This window comes from Molothrus ater, chromosome 9, assembly GCF_012460135.2.
Source record: "Molothrus ater isolate BHLD 08-10-18 breed brown headed cowbird chromosome 9, BPBGC_Mater_1.1, whole genome shotgun sequence".
Taxonomy (NCBI): domain Eukaryota; kingdom Metazoa; phylum Chordata; class Aves; order Passeriformes; family Icteridae; genus Molothrus; species Molothrus ater.
In genome coordinates this window covers 27,911,273-27,927,592 of record NC_050486.2, presented here as the reverse complement: position 1 = coordinate 27,927,592, position 16,320 = coordinate 27,911,273, and the positions used below count along the sequence as shown (strand labels likewise).

Sequence of the window (16,320 nt, the reverse complement as noted above, 5' to 3'; positions counted from 1 at the left end):
GAACTATTTAAAATTCTTCCAGCAAAGTGCAGTTTTATTGCTCCAGAGGCAGCATAAAGCTGAATGGGTGGCTGTATTTCAAGCGAGGAGCATTGGGAGAGTGCAGCTTGCAAGTGGCAATAGAGCCCAGAAATTGAACTCTAGCCTTTCTATTCAGTGCTCCTTTTATTATTAAGTCACGGAATAAGTAAAATGTTACAGGGACACTTTAAATCTACACTTGTTTGTACAGCATCCAATGAATATGTGATGGGAAAAGAAAATGAAAAATGTGGGGATGTTGAAAATAAGGAGAAGATTGGATGCTGAAGAATCGAGTGTGGTAAATTATGATACAGTTAAATCTGTAATTTTAACCTGAAATGGAGGAGCATAGCTTTGGTGCATTCTCATGGTTGTGGGGTGGCTTTGGGGTAGGTGCTCTCTGCTTGCTCAGAGGATGGGACATCTCTGTGACATCTCAGAAGGCAGCAATGGCCAGAAGCTGCCTCAGCTGTAGCAATAAACTGTTATTTTAATATTGAAGATCCCTTTTGTTTTGATTTTTTTTCAGACTTGAAACAAAACAGTCCAGAACTGATTTGCACAGAACTTTTGATCATGCTTGTGAAAGTGTTGTCACAGGTGGCAAACACAGGTGAGAGTGTGGAGCCATCATTCACACCAGCATCAAGGTAGGATATGAAAGAGGTTTGGGTGAAGGATGCCTGCAGGCTGCCATTAGCACCTCTTAATGATCTGAAGCCTAAATGTCTGGTTGATGGCTCTAATTTAGGCTAATGAGCCTTGCTTTGTTTTTAGGGGCCAAGAAGGTTCATCTGGAGCTAAGGTTCACCTCCAGGGCTAGAGATTGCTGTTGTTCCTTCAAGGGTAAGACAGTGCAGATGATCCACCACCAGCATTTACCTATTGTTTCCCATTGGGATCCAGCCTTGCTGAGTTTTTTGGGTAAGTATCCCTATCCCGACAAGTGTTAGCACCTCCCAGCGTGGGGAAAGCAGGAAGAGGCAAGGGAGTGTGGCCACTTTTCCAGGCAAGGACAATGGACAACCATTCCTAACACTGGCACCATGCAGCTGCAATTTTAAGAAGCAGCCTGCAATTTTGAAGTACTTAGTTTGTGCTGTTGTAACCCAGAATAGGCAATAAAATACAAATATTGCTCCTATTCCTATGTCCCTGAGCAGGATGGAAGAAAAAACTGGAAAAAACATTTCTTTGTGTTCTGGGCTGACAGGGACCACAGATTTATTTCTGTTCCTCACCTGTCCAAACCAGTTCCCTGGTGACCAGCACTGGCACTGGAACTCCTGTACTCCTATAGTCACCTCTTTGTGCTGGCCTCATAGCTGGAAAGTCATGGTGATTTCCCCAGTGGGAGCAGGTGGGAATCCCTAGGCCAAACATGCTGGGAAAGAATGGAAATGGCAAATTCTCCTGCTGTTATTTTTTACCTTGTTTTAAATGTGGTCTAAATGTTCCAGATTCCCTGTAATTGTCTCTCTCCTACTCTGAGAAAACAGCACAGTGTTAAATATGGTTTCCTGTCAGTGTTTTTAACATGCAGTAGTGGGACAGATGAGAACACTAAAGAGCTTTTGCCTGTGTTTTTGTGCCTCAGATGAGGAGTAAGTGACCCATGATTTGCCCTATCATTTCTGGTGTTGTAAATAACCACAGTTTGTGTTTTCTGTGTATCAGAGATGGGTGAGTCAAATGGCAGAGAACACTGAACACAGTCCCTTGACAAAGAGATCCCCCTGTGTACCATGGATTAAATCCTGCAGCCTAAAAAGCAATTCCAAAGTTGTCAGTGGATTCTTGCTCCAGATTTTATGGTACCCAAGACTGTTGCAGTGCTGCAGTCAGGTGTTGAGCAGCCACAAAAAAACCAAATCTGAGGGGTAAGAAAAGCAAGGTCTATACAAAACCTATGGGTGGTAAAGGTACTCATCCACAAACCTTCCCCATGGAGCAAGAGGAAAGCCAGCTCTGCCTCTTTATCAAAACCAGGAATCACATGAAAGGAACCACAAGCCACACGAGGTATCTGCTCCTGGGGTTTTCCTTCCTGTAGCACAGTTGGGTTTCTGGTGCCATTTGTTCCCTGAGCTTGTGGATATGTAATATGAGGCAGAGCATTCATTATTGGGGAGCCACAACTGAGAGATGGATAACATGGTTGGGTGCCAGTGTTAGCCTTGGCCCTGCATAACCATCGTGTTGGTAACCTGAGTTAAATTGCTCGTGGCAAAACCAAGAGATTGGTTTTCCTTAGCAACCACTTTGTAACTGCAGAGTGAGTCCAACAAAAGCAGTAGTAAAGTATCATAATGTAGGTACTTTTTAACAGTTACCAGGTCATTCTTGGAGATATATATGTATTTATAATTAATGTGTTGCCTCTGTGTGCTGGGTGGCTGCAAGAAGCTGGGCTTTGGAGCATGAAGTAGCTGCAGCCTCCTCCATTTCTGGAGTTCAGGGAGTGTAACAGCCTCTGCTCACACTTTTTGGTTAGGAGGAAGAGCTGCTTTGCCCCCTGCCTTTGTGGCCTTGCCAGTTCTTGGCAGACCTCTGTCATCTCCTCCCATCTGATGGCACCTTTGCTTCTTGCCTGCCCCGTGACGGTGTGAGTGGGGCAGTTGTGGTTGTCATGCTGGGATTTTGGCCAAACACCATGGCAGAAAATGCTCTTAAACACATAAGGCAGCACTAGGGGGCACAGACATGAGCACAGGAAACTGCTATTAATACAGATGTATTTTTAATAGGTAAAATCCAGAATGGTTGCGGTGGGTGTTCTTTGGTCGGGTACTGGCTCTTCAGACTAGTGCATGATGTTTAGAGAAGATTTCTGGGTGTTTGGGATTTTTTTAATTGAAGAAAAAGGAAGCTTCCAAATTAAAATCTCAAATTTACTATGGAAAAATCTAATGGGAGTAATCAAAATGCAGCAGTGTGTTCTGGGATCACACCAATGTGCCAAAGTCCAGCAGCTTCAGCTGGATATCCTGATCTGAGAACATCACAGTGTTCCATTGTATGTCCCATCCAACATAAACAGTTGTGACTTGATTTTTCTTCTGTAAGAAAATATCAGTGCTTCAACATTTGGCTGAAAACAAATACCAGTTAATGTTCTTTATGTTTATTAAATAGGAAATCAGTGAGTAAGAAAGAGAGTGTGAAAAAGGTTCTATAATAATTTCAGATTTTGTTGATAATGACACAGATCCTTGCCCCAAAATTTTAAATTCAAGCAACTAGCCAACTTATGCAATATTTAGAAAATGTGTGATCTTCTGATTATTCCAGTGGAAAATGTTCAGGAATTTGCAGAGCAGTCTCTGTGGTGATTTAGATGTAGGGATTCATTCAAGCATCTGCTTAGGTCCTGTTGATGCTATAAGACCTAAATCCCATTCCTAAACAGCAGTGCTTTCCCAGGTGAGGATTCAGGTTGGAAAAGTGCTTCCCTGTTGGGTCTGTCTCAAGCTTTTCTCACAACCACTCCTGCACTGGGGTAGGTGTCCAAGGGGAGGGAGTAATTTCCCCAAACATCTCCTGTTCCCTGCAGCTGGATCCAGTCTTGGCTGTGAGTTGGACACAATCCTCAAGGTTTAGGAAGTGGTTCCTGTAAACCCAGAACAAGGCTAATTTCACGTTATTAGAGTTTTGGCTCTCAAAGCCTTAGTTCCTCATTCTGCTCTCTGCTCAAACCATGCCAGATGGGTTTGTGAGGTTATTCCTTGTGCAAACATGGAGAATCATTGAATCCTGCAAAACTGCTCCACTGTTTGACCAGGGGAAGTTGGGTAGGACACTTGCCACTGTCTCTCTGCAGAGTTTTCAGTGATTTTCAAAGGACAGTTGACTTTTTCTAAATTTAAAATGTATTTCTATGGAAACAGCAAGGCTAGAAGAATGATTTGGGAAAGTTTCATGCCTAATGGAAGCCCAGATAATGGCAATAGACAGCTACACAATGATGTGTGGGGTATAGAATCATAGGATCCTCACATGGTTTGGGTTTGAAGGGACCTTTAAGATCTTCTGGGGGGAAAACTTTCCATGAGAACAGGTTGCTCCAAGCCTGAACCAGCCTGGCCTTGTGTATTTCCAGGGATGTGTCATCCACACATCCACTTCTCTGGGCTACCTTTGCCAGGGCCTCACCACCCTCACAGGGAAGAATTTCTTCTTAACATCTCACCTAAACCTTCCCTCTTTCAGTTTGAAGCCATTCCCCCTTATCCTGTCACTATTGTTCCTGATGAAGGACTATCATCCAGACTAAGACATCCCCATCATCCTAAACAGTTGAGCTGCAGGTGTGGGCAGGTGGAACAGAGAATGTGTCCAGCATTCTCCGCTTAGCCTGCACATTCTGGCTTAATGTTCCAAATGGGATCATGGGCAATCACAGCCCCTGGTGCTGGGAAATAACTTGAGCAAACTGGGACCAGGGAATGGAAATAGGATGTGATCAAAGCACCTGGAGGAGCAAAGCCTGTGCAGCACTTGGTGCAGGAACTGCAGCGTGCCCTTGTCTGGGCGCAGAGGTCGGTGATGGTGCAGTGCTTCCACAGCAGCGCCTGCATGGAGGCTATTTCCGACTCCCATAAAAATCTTTATGTCTCTGTGATCAGGATTCGGTGATGCAAATTTGCTGTGTCAAAGGAAGATGCCGCTGTAAATGAATTAGTACAAGAAGAACTTCTTATTTAAGAAGTGCTGACTCTGCGCTCTCCCCTATGCCCTCGCTTTTAAAATTGAAGGCTGGGTTTGCTGCTTGCTATGATCTATATTTAGATACTTATAAATGAAGTTTTGCAGTCATATGGCTGCACTCTTGTACAGCTTCATGAAGCTGCTTTTTTCGCATTACAGAGATTTATACATTTGCGTTTACATATTGCAGGTGTTTCCATAAAAGCTCAGGGTAGACACATTCAGGATGTTCTGAAAGAAAATGGAGAAGTGCTTAAAATGTTACTGAGCACACTTACAAATATTGTCCTGGGGCAGAAGAGTGAAGTCACTGCACAAACAAGGGAGCACAGGTAGGATTAATAGATGTGGACTTTTCAGGGGCACACCTCCCTGCAGAGGGATGAGTTGTGCAGGAGGAGGACAGCATCCCTTTTGGGATGTATCTTGTGCAATGCTCCCAGTAAACTGCTGGGCCCCCAGCAGAATATTTCAAAATGTCAGAGAGTGCTGCAGTGCTGAGCTCATGCTCTGTAAGTGATAGCCTGATGAATTATGTGCTGTACACACTACACACAAATCCTGTCCCAACCAGCCCTGGAAGAGGAGATAGCACTCTTGCTGGTGTGTCCTCTGCTCCAGGAACCTTGCCAGGAGGACACACCATAATTCATGCTCTGCTGATGCTTTATAAAAGTTGCAGCCTGTACTTTGGCTGCTGTGCTGCTGACCCCAGCATCCATGTCAGCCTGCAGCCCCTCCATGCCTGGTGGATGACCGCAGTTTCCTGTGCCTGTCCTGGGAAGGCTGATGCATCAACTGACCCTTCAGCTAGCACAGGCAATGCAGGCAGGCAGTCTTGCCTTGCCTGGCCTCTGCACCACATCCCACCAAAGGTCAGGGCTCTCCCTGCTTTCAGACAACCCCCAGCTTTGCCCTCATGGCTGCAGAAGCCTACAGTTCAATGCAGAAAACAAGGGGGGAACTCATTCTCCCTAACCTAAGAACCCCCTTAATCTCTGCTGAGTTGCAGCTACCAAAAGCAAGGGATTATCAGCACTTGATTTATCCTGGTTTGGGGCTCACCATAAAGCTGTAATGCAGCATCTTCCATGAGTAAGTGCCTGAGAAACAGGAGGTTTCCTGCAGGGAAAGAGCAGACTGACAGTATGGGATATGGGGGAATTTCATGCAAAGATAAAACTCCTGAAATATTGAAGGGGAATGCCAGGAGTTTGTGCAAGAATGGTGAGAAAGAGTTTGGCTGTGGGGAAGAGTGGTTTCTTCCACTCTTCATCCCCTTTTCCATGGTGGGCTGTGAGCCTGGTCTAAGGAAGCCACAGTTCAAGCTGTCCTCTGTGGACAGGGCAAGGCAAGGTGCAGCACGGGCAAGGAAGGCCAGGTGGGCAGGCAGGGTCAGGAGCAGCCAGGCAGGTGACTTTCCAGGCCAGCACACCCACAGGTGCCAGTCTGCCCTTTTTTGAGGCTTTTGCCTTTTTGGAGACTTCTTGTGGAACTAAAAATCCCCACTTTCCTGGGGCCGCAGACCAGGCCGGGTGCTGGCCCAAATGTGGGTCAAGAGTGACACCCTGTGGACAAGTTACTCTTTTTCGTAACCTTACAGGATTTCTCGTCGGATCCTTTTCGTCCGCCTCTTTATCCCCCTTCCCCAGAGTTTTCCTTTCCCAACTCTCCTCCTTTCCCAACCCGGGTGTTGCCACTGCAAGCCCTGCGATGCTCAGGGACCGGCGTAATCTCATCGCCTTAAAAGTGCGGACTATGGGGATGAGACCGAAATTTGCCCCTTTCCTTTTGTTCCTCTTTACTTTTCCCCCTTTTCATAGCTGTTTTCCCCCAGTTTATACTGGGTTTCAGCCCTACAGCTCAGCGAGGGGCAGCGGCTCCTGCCCCGTCGCGGTCCCCGGGCTCCGCGGCCGCGCAGCTCCGCAGCTGGAGCCGGGTGCGCTCCTGGGGCTCGTAAATCTACTGCCTGCTCGCAAAATTTGGCAACTATGAACCCGGGCTGTCTGTTAAACCGGGAGAAAAACTGCGTGGGCTTCCCCCTCAGCATTTCTCCGTGTCCTCCACAGCTCCACAAGCTGCCTCCCAGAGTGAGAATTCCGTGCCCGAATAGTGCCCGAACACTAGAACACCTCCAAAAAAAAAAAAAGAGTGTTTCAAGAATTGCTTCTCTTCTGGTCACTCCAAAGCTCCCTTCCCAATCCTGGTGCTGGGGTTGCACCATGCTGTCCTGATTTTCGTGGTATTATTCCCAAGAAGCGTCCCAGAACAGGCTGATTGACACCAGCTGACAACCTGGAGAGGATACAGTTCTAATTTAAGCAACAAATAATTTAGTTTTATATTGGTGAGAAAATCTTCATCACTCATTTAATTATGCAGATCTAAAAGAAACCATAACTTGGCACACCTGAATGCTGGGAGTGGGAAAGAGAGGGGTGTCAAATCCTTCCAAGAGCTTATGTCCTTTCTTATTCCTAGCAATTTAACCCTGCCAAGACTGCACAGCCCAGAATATCCATATATCCAAACCAGAGCGTGGATGGAGATTCCTGAATGTCTGCAAAAGCAGCAAATAAAACAGCAGTAATTCTTTCCAATGACATTTATATGCTGCCATTAACTCTGCTTTAGCTGGTGTAGTTTAGGGCTTTTAGAAACATGAGTTCAGATGAAATAACTACTGCAGGTTTCTGCTGAAAGGAGCTGCAAGTTTTGCCTGGACTCCTACACAGATTATCTGCCATTTTTCATTGTATTCAAAGTCCTGGAGAGGAAGAGGTATCCTAGAACAAAAAGTAATATTTTTATGCCCTTATGTCATTCCCAGCATTTTCTAGGCCTGAGCATTTGCGTCTTTGTCAGGTGAAAAGAGAAAGATAAGATCTCTTGTCCAGATTGGGCATGCTATAAGAAATAAGAAGTAGAAAAGCTTTTAAAAACATCTGCATTGTTCTGGGAACTTCTGAGAGAACATTAGAAGTGGGAAGATTCACCAGGTGAAGAATGTGGGAAAAGAAGCAGAAGAGTAGGTTGGTTGGTTGGTTGACCAAGCAAACAATGAAGGTTGAGAAAAACAGAGATTGGAGACCTCAAAGTGAGCACAGGAAGCCATGTGCCATCTCCAAGGTGTGGTAAGGCTGAAAATTTCCCTTTTCTTTTTTATGAACCAAAGCAACACCTTGGTGAGAAACATTTCATCCTAAGCTCTGCCTCCTTGGTTCAGGTTAGGCCCCTCTGCCTACAGAAAGGTGTTTTCTTGTGTCTCTTTCAGTGTTATGGGGGGACAATACAGCCTTTGATATGGACCAGGTGATATAGTTCACCCCAGAGGTGACTGCAGTCCACAGGAGATTTATGGCTTGAATCTCCATCATTGTATTGGATGGTCTTGCTAAAAAGATGTGCAGCCCAAAGTCTGCCTTGCACCAGGAAGCTGGGGGGAACAGCCCAGCTACAACAGCTCTTGGCAGAGTTAGAACCAGGGTCGGGCCATGAGGGCCCAGCTTGGAATTTAAATTCGGTCTACTTGAGGTAAATAAAATAACTGCACTGCCTATTTTGCAAAGGATCATTTACTTTTCTGGAAAGGAGAGTATGTTTTTGGAAAGTGTACAGGCATCTTTCAGGATGAAGGGCTCTGTGTGCAACAATCAAGTTTTTACCTTTTGATTAGCAAAGCTTTATAAAGAATTTCAATTCTGAATTACTAAACAAAGAAACTATACAAGCCCCAGATGAGATTTAAACAGTTTCCAAAAGACATTAAAAAAAGAGAAAAATACTGGCCCACATGTTTTTTCTTACGTCTCTTGAGTCCATTTATTCCAGACATCTGACATGCAATTCAAATTTCCAATAGTTTTAGGTAACCATGTCCAATTTAGAAACCACAGCCCTCAGCTAAGCCTACCTACCTCCCAAATCAATCCAGAAACCAGAGCAGTTGCTGATATTCTGCACTTTCAGCCTTGCAGAGCTTTGTTATATGGGTGCTATACATACTTGGGTTGAGTTTTCTGGCTCCATGCAATCCATTTAGATGCATTTCATAGACCTGCAGTCAGTGGTCACAGACAGATAAATTATAGCTCCTAATGGAGAGCCTGTTCATGCTTTCAAAGAGTAAAACCACTATAAAATTGATCTGCTCCTTTGAGATGCCTTTGACAGTGGTGCTTGTACGGCAGTTCGGATGAGACGGAAGCAAAGGGCTCCCTGTGGATGAGGAACTAATGAGTTTTATTTCTGGCTCTGAGACTTGGGCTCATTCTTAACCCTTCTGTGCTGGAGAGTTTGTATCTCAAAAGTGGAGGTAAAGCAAGGGCTTTTTGATGGGCGAAGCCAAACTACAGTGGAAATCCCAAGTTCAGATATGGGTGGGTAATGTCCTGCTATGTGCCCTTTCCTAATTGCCTGCAGAAACCTCCTTGGTGAGGATTTAATCATTTTTGGGAGGAGGTAAGTTTGGCAAGGGTTGCATTAGGTGATGGTTTCCACACCACCCTTCTCACCTCAGTCCCTAAAACTTGACTCATCCAACCCTACAGACCCCAGCACTCTGACTGAGCTCATCAATCAGGACGTGCTCCTCCTGCAGAGGTTGACATCAAAAATCCTCCCTGCCAGTGCCCCAAGGAAATAGTAGATGGTCAGGTTGAACTTCCAGGAGAGCTTGGTTGAACAAAAATTATGGAGCAGATTCTCTACTGCTCTCAACATCAGAAGAGACTTATCTGTCTCCAGCAGTGAATCCTGTTTGGCTGCAAGTGGCCATCATTTTATCCTGTAATCCCTCATTCATCTTATTTATTTTTAGCTTTCCAGTCCTCTTTCCAGAGGGAGCACTTGTATGCACTCACAAACTCTGCTATTGGGGAAAAAATAGGATCTGAATCAAATTTATTGCTGTTAATTCCTTTCATAGACATCATGATTTAGAAGGGGCAGCTAGAGGTGATGAAATGCCTGTTCTTCCACAGCCTTTGACACCACTGATCAGAGAAGGGGCCAGCAGTGGAGCTGGTCCCTGGTAGGATTTAGGGGCTGGGAACATGGGAAAGCAAAGGAGAGAGTTGGAAAAATCTTCAGACAATTTTGTTGCTCCTTACAGTTTTCCTGAGAATGTTCCCCATTCTCCTTCCTGCAGAGATGATCTGAGAAGAATTTCCCTCCTTAAAAACAAAAGGAATAAATGAGACAATAGAATGAATTAAGGCATTCTGAGCTGACGCCTGGTTTAGGGTGATATTTATGTCCTTCAAAACCTGTGGTGCCAATTGTAGCAGCCCCACTGACTTGGGAGGATAACCCTGATTTTAAGGACAATCTCTGCAGAATGCAATGTATTTTAAGCAGAAAACAAGTGGCCAGATTATGGTCCCCCAGTGAAAACACAACAACAGACTTTCTTCAGCCTCTTTTTCTATATATACCAGGGCTGTGAAGTAAAGAGGAAAACGCTGAGTCTGCTAAAAACTGTTCAGATTCTTGTGGGTGCTTTGGAGGAGCTGGTATACAATTTTGAGGCTGTTCTTTCTGCTGGCAAATTAACAGCTTAGAAAAATTACAGCAGGGGGAGGGAAAAAAGAAAAAAAAAAGGAAATTCTATTAATGAAACAGAACAATGAAAATCAAAGCTAAAGATGGAAGGAACTGAGTGGGCCTCATCCAGTTCATTGCCTGCTAGGCTGGATTTCTGCCTATAGTAATTTATGCCATAGCCTTGGAAGTGAAAACAGATTTCATTTACTACTGAACAGTACTACTCTGTGTAGAGAGAGTTCGTGGCCTCGCAGCCTTTCTGTGAAGGTATTGTGGGATTATTGCTCTCACTTTGCAGATGGGCCTGGTAATGCTGCTTGAATTCTTAAATTTAGGCTCTGGAGAGGGGGAATCTGAATTAGGACTCGAGTGTCCGAGGACTGTCCCTTGTGTCCTTGCTCTCACATGGCCAGGTGACTGCAGGAATGTTGAGATCCTTGAGGTCCCAGCTGGCACCACTGTTCATGTGTGCAAGGCTCTGCATCAGGATCATCCCTTGCTCCAGGGATTTATCCCTCAAGGGTTTGATGGAGGAGTTGGATATAAGATGTTCCTCCAACTTTAAATACCCCTTAAGAGGGAAAAGTACTCTGAAACTCTTGGCTTGCTTTCCTTTTTCACTAGTCTGGTACCAGGCAGAGCCCAAAAACACCTCCTGCCCTTCCAACAAACATCAAGACAAAGGATGGTGAGTCCCTGCCTGCCCACATCACCAACACTGCCACAGGCACAACCTTCCTCAGAGGAATTTGGCAGTGAAAATGCACATGTTGAGAGAAAAAAAAAAAAAAGAAAGAAAGCAGGTAAAATTAGCATTTGGAGAAAAGTTCCTATGGAAAAAAAGCTATATGTTTCCCGAGAGCAAAATGAAAAAAAAAATCCCAACCCTCAAACTCAAGCTTGCAGAGTCTGCTGTAATTTATGATTTACCATATGAATCTAACTATAGAACTTCATTTAAAAATTTTATAAAGATTGTAAATCTACAGTGAAATGTTCTAGGGACAATCTGCTGGCAGAAACCCACTCTCCAGACTGACCTATGGGGGAACCAGCTTGTCAAGGTCTTGATCTGGAGCCCACTGAAGACAATGGAAATGCTCTCATTGACGTCAGTGGCCTTTAGATCAAAAAGCCCCCAAAGCTCAGCATGGAAAAATGAGTCCTAAGGAGAAGCAAACTGCTCTAATCAATAGATGTTGCTGGATGAAGGTCTTTAACAATAGTTTAATGGGCCATGATGAGCTCCTCTGGACACTTTTATTTGGTATTGTATGTATCTTATAATCTTTCTCCTGAAACTTTTAATGGAATTTATCTCACTAGAGAATTTGGGAGAACATCTGCTGCAAATGATGGGTAAAGACATAAGCTGTTGTGGGTGGGGTGAGCCTCAGGAGGTTCACAGTTTGGGTTTGGCTTCTGCTTCAGATTCTTATCTGAACTATACAGATCTCCTGTGGCTGCAAAAATTGGACTGGAAATCACAAGAGTACGAGCCTTCTTGTGAGATTTCCAGCACTTTTCTTATGGTTTTGACTGAACACCAGATGTGGAAAAAATATTTAACAAAACTGGATGCAGTTTTTTTCATGTCTGTTTCTAAAAAGAGATGAAGGTTCAGGAATCTAATTTTATCCTTTCCAGTTTCACTCCTTGGTAAGATTCTGTTCTGGTTAAAAAAAAAATAAATGCAATTTAAACCCAGAATATAGCTATTGCAACAATTCCCCAAAGAATCGTTCAAGGAGATGAAACTACAAACATTACATTGACTATAAATTAAAACCTTATGCCTTTGGCAAGTGGAGTGCAAAAAATGACCAGGGTGAACGGTGACCATTAGGAAACATCCACTAATGTTCTTTCCTTTCAAAGATTATTTTTATTTGCTTTGCATGCAAACCTATTTGCATTTTTGACCCTTTCTTTCCTGCTTCCACAATAAAACCAGGCTTTTAGGTTTCCCTAGCACAGATATTTCTGAGAAAACTTGAGCAATTCTGCTTGCCATGTGGAAATTTTTAATTTTACACCAGAATCCAAAATCTCCTGTAAACTGAATAGATTTTGCAGACGACTTGCACAAGCCTGCATTACTTTTTGGGTGTAACACCAGTACTGGGATGCCGAGTCACTAATCAATGGCATGTTCTTCTAATCCAGATGTTCCATATGTTCTTTGTGGACAATTCACAGCTGGGAAGGAGGGTCATGTTAGCTGGCTTGCTCTAGTTGTAATGCCTACTCACGTTTGCATTTAAACTGGTGGTCTTTCATCAGAGAGGGGGAACAAAAGGTTTGTTTGAAACCAAATAGTTAAAGTAGGTTAGGGGAGCTCTTAAGTCACGGGAAGATTTCACAACATGTGTAGGCAACTTTGGGAAGTAGAAAATGGCCTGAAGTGAAGTGAATGGTCTGTCTGGAAGGATTTTAATCACTAGCATTGGGAGTAAAGCTGAGCAACAGAGAGTCAAACAAATCAAGCGAGGAAAACAAGTTTAAAAGTGGCACTGACCTCGCTCAGATATTTTATCACTTATGATTGACTCCAAAATTTTTGGTCTCAGTTCAGAACAGCAAGTTTGTCCCTGTGGGGTATATAAAGGCCAGGCCAAATGGAACTGAGCTGGCACTTCTTTCAAACTCCTCATTTGGTGTGTAATCTCACATCCAAGTCAAACAGGACAGATGAAAAAGTGGAGTATTATGTCATCCAGATTCTGTGGAACAGTGAGCTGTAGCTCCGGCGCCTGAGGAGACTGTCTAGAACTCACCATGTCTTGTCATTTCACTGTATTTTTGGCAATATTGGGAAGTTTTCTCCAATGATCTAGAGCCAAGCTTCCTGTGAAATTCCACTATCATTTAACAAGAAGCAAATAAACCAATTAATACTGGGAAGAAGCAGCTCCAAAGCATGGACACCAATACTGGAAAAAATGGCAAAGAAAAACCCCAGGGTTTATTTTTTATTAATTAATTTATACTATTAATTTTGGGGAAGGAGGGGCTCTGGTGATGTCTCATAGATTTTCTAGATATCTCTTTGGGCCTGGGGAAGGAGTGGTTTGGGAAGTGAGATGTGCCAAGACCTCTGCTTGTGATGGAGATGGGGCTTCCAGTGCTGTTGAGCACAGGGAAGGTTTTGTGCTGGGAGAAGCAGTTTTCTCAGGAGCTGGTTTCTGTGTGTGCAAGGGGAGGTAAAATCGTTCAGGTTCTTCCTAGTGGTCTAGGAAACGTCCACCAGGATGGGCCTTTCCAGAAAAATCCTGGGTTTTGAAATGCAGCTTGGAAGAGTGCTAAAAATGGCTGCAGGAAAGGGTAAAGAACTCTCCTACTGCTCTCTCCAGGCTTTGCTCCCAGGGTTGTACCTCCAGCCCATGTGGAAATAGTTACCTCCAAATAACACATCCTGCGGGACTATTTCTGGTCATTTCACAGAAGCCTTATTAAAAAATAGAGAGTTTATTAACCTGAGATTCAGGGACTCAGCTTCATGATGAAGGCTGTAAACTGTCAGCCTATGGCTCAGTTTTACAGGGATGATTTGAGGGTTGGAAAAAGAAATCTTGTGGAGAGAGGCTTAAGGTGCTCCATTTGGTGAACTTAGCAAAAAAAGCAGATCAGGCAGTGCCCTGACTCTGGGCAGAAAATACTTCTGGAGGAAAAAATACTGTGTACAAAAGGGCTTTATAGTCTAATGGGGGAAAAACATAATGAGATGCAATGGCTGGAAATTTAAGACAGGCAAAATTGAGAGATTGGGAAGGGAGAGGGGGCAGACTGTTGAAGGGGGCAGGGGATTTGTCATCCTTTTGCATCTTGAAATCAGAACTGGAGGCCAGCCCAGATGACTGGTGAAACATATAGTAGTAGGCTCAATTAGCGAGTGAATGTGTGAAATTATTTTCTTGGGGATTTATATTGAGCGTTAAACTAGATGATCTGAATTGTCCCTTTCAGCCTTAAAAATGGAGGAAAGATGCCAGAAATGGAGCTAAATATCCAAATTCTACCAAATTGCAATAGCTGGAGCCTCTGGGCCCCTTTGGGAATGGCATAAGTGAAAGGAGAAGGGCTATTCTGGGCACTGGGTGTGTGGAGGGACAGGCAGAATGAGGGATGCCATCACATGCCTCCAGCACAAACCCAGTTGTAGCTGCTTTTCCTTCTTGGCCCCCCCAGCACACTTTTCTTTTTTATATATTTTATTTTTGAAACTAAAAATACATCCTCAGAGGCATTAGTCACTCTGCCCACATATTAATAAATTGCATAATGATGCCACCAAGCATCCAAAAACCTTTCAAACTGTTATATATTATTTCTTTTAATAATATTCTAAAAGGCCAGTGAGGCTTAATGGAGCCACATGGTATTGTATTTAATCTAGAAATCTGGAACTGTCTAAAATCTCATATATAAATTAAGATAATATACAATATGTTTTTTCATTTAATTTGGTTTTCCCCATTTGGGTAAGCTATAACTCTGTAAGGCTGCATCTTTTGTAAGGGATTTTTGTCTACCAAATCGTAGATTTGTAATGTTGCTCTTGCTTTTAATTGCCTGGGGCTGTTCCCCATAATAACTCAGCCAGTCCTTTGCCAGCTAAAGGAAAGTTTAATGGAACCACAGTTTAATTGGGCAAAGTTTAGAAGTTATGCAAGTTACAAAGTTTCCTGGGACTTTTCCTTATGGCCTCTCCCACACAGCTCGATTGGCATTGCTGCAGGGAATGTCACTGTCATGCCATGGAGATGGTGACCTCGGCAGAGCAGTGGGCACTGATTTGCAGGTGGCCATTCGTGACTCTCCTTGGACTCAGCTGGGTGTCTGGCATTTACACATAGGAATTTTTAGGACGTCAGGAGCCACTGAGTAAAAAAGAACCCAAATATTTCCTATGCTGGAAAAACATAAAGGCTTTCTTTCAAAATGGGGTTTGGGTATGAGGCTTGCTTTCATTAGTGTTACTTCTGGACAGGTCCACCTCTCCTGTACAGTGTCTGCAGGAGGTTTCCACATGTTTTGTCAAGCCATGGCAGATAGCACAGGTGATGAGATAAGGGATCACTAAATGCTGCCTTTTCCTCCTTTCTTTTCAAGCTCTCTTCATGCCTTTGGAAGCTCTGGCTATCACTGCACCAGGGTGGAACAAGACTGTGGAACAGGAACTATCTAAGTCAGGACCATGATTCAGGTACCTTCTTTTTCTTCTTATAATCTGCAAACCCAGTAATCTCAAAAATTGCTGGTTTTCGAGCTAAAGTGCTTCAGGAGATGGAGGAAGAAAAGTGTATGTTCTTGGGTGTGCTCTGCTCTGCAGTTTGACATTCTGGAGGAGAGGAAAGCCAGGTGTGGAAACAAAGTGAGTGAGATGATTTCTTGCGGGGTCAGTGGAGTAGATGAACAGAGGTGCTGAAATGTGGGGCATACCTTTCATTTGAGGGAATGCGTAGGAGAATTAAACACATTCTGGAAAGCAAGAGGCCTGTGCATTATGAGGGAACAACTCTAAATCATATGGGCCCAGGTTTTGGTTGATCACATGAATAAAACCTCTTTCAGGATTTAATACCTCTGCTCATCATTTCTGGTGGTTTGGGTTTTTTTCAGTTGGCTTTTAATTTTCCTTGGCTTCGTCAGGACTAGATCTGAATTTGAGCAGGGATATTCTCAAGGCTGTAATCTGGTTTTGACAAATTTTTGGTATGAGCAAGGTGTAGAGAGGCCCCGTGCTTTCCTCGTGTCTACAGGATTTGTCCAGTTTTGGGAAGCTTTTTGATAGATGCCTTTAAATTCTCAACCCTCCCTGGTTTCTTTCCCTCCCTTCCCAATGCCCTGCTCACCAGAAGCACAATCCACATCTCTCTTGTCACTTAACTGATTATGTACAAAACTGCTTGGCTCCTGTGTCCCAGTTCTTCTCCAAACTGGGCTCTGCATTGCTGCTGCTGCATGGATCAAACTGCACTTGTAATGAGCATCTAGAGGTGCTTTATTGGACCCTAGATTTGTTAAACTAAGAGTTTCCCCCCT

At 43.9% G+C, this 16,320-nt stretch overlaps 1 long non-coding RNA gene across 1 annotated transcript in view; it reads left to right on the top strand.

The window, feature by feature from the left end:
• Window positions 1-805: 805 nt before the first annotated feature.
• LOC118689570 (uncharacterized) overlaps window positions 806-16,320 on the top strand; it is a 57,926-nt gene continuing 42,411 nt past the window's right edge. The window contains exons 1-2 of the long non-coding RNA XR_004980641.2: window positions 806-948; window positions 15,388-15,481. This is a non-coding gene — a long non-coding RNA (uncharacterized LOC118689570). The remainder of the gene's footprint in view (window positions 949-15,387; window positions 15,482-16,320) is intronic.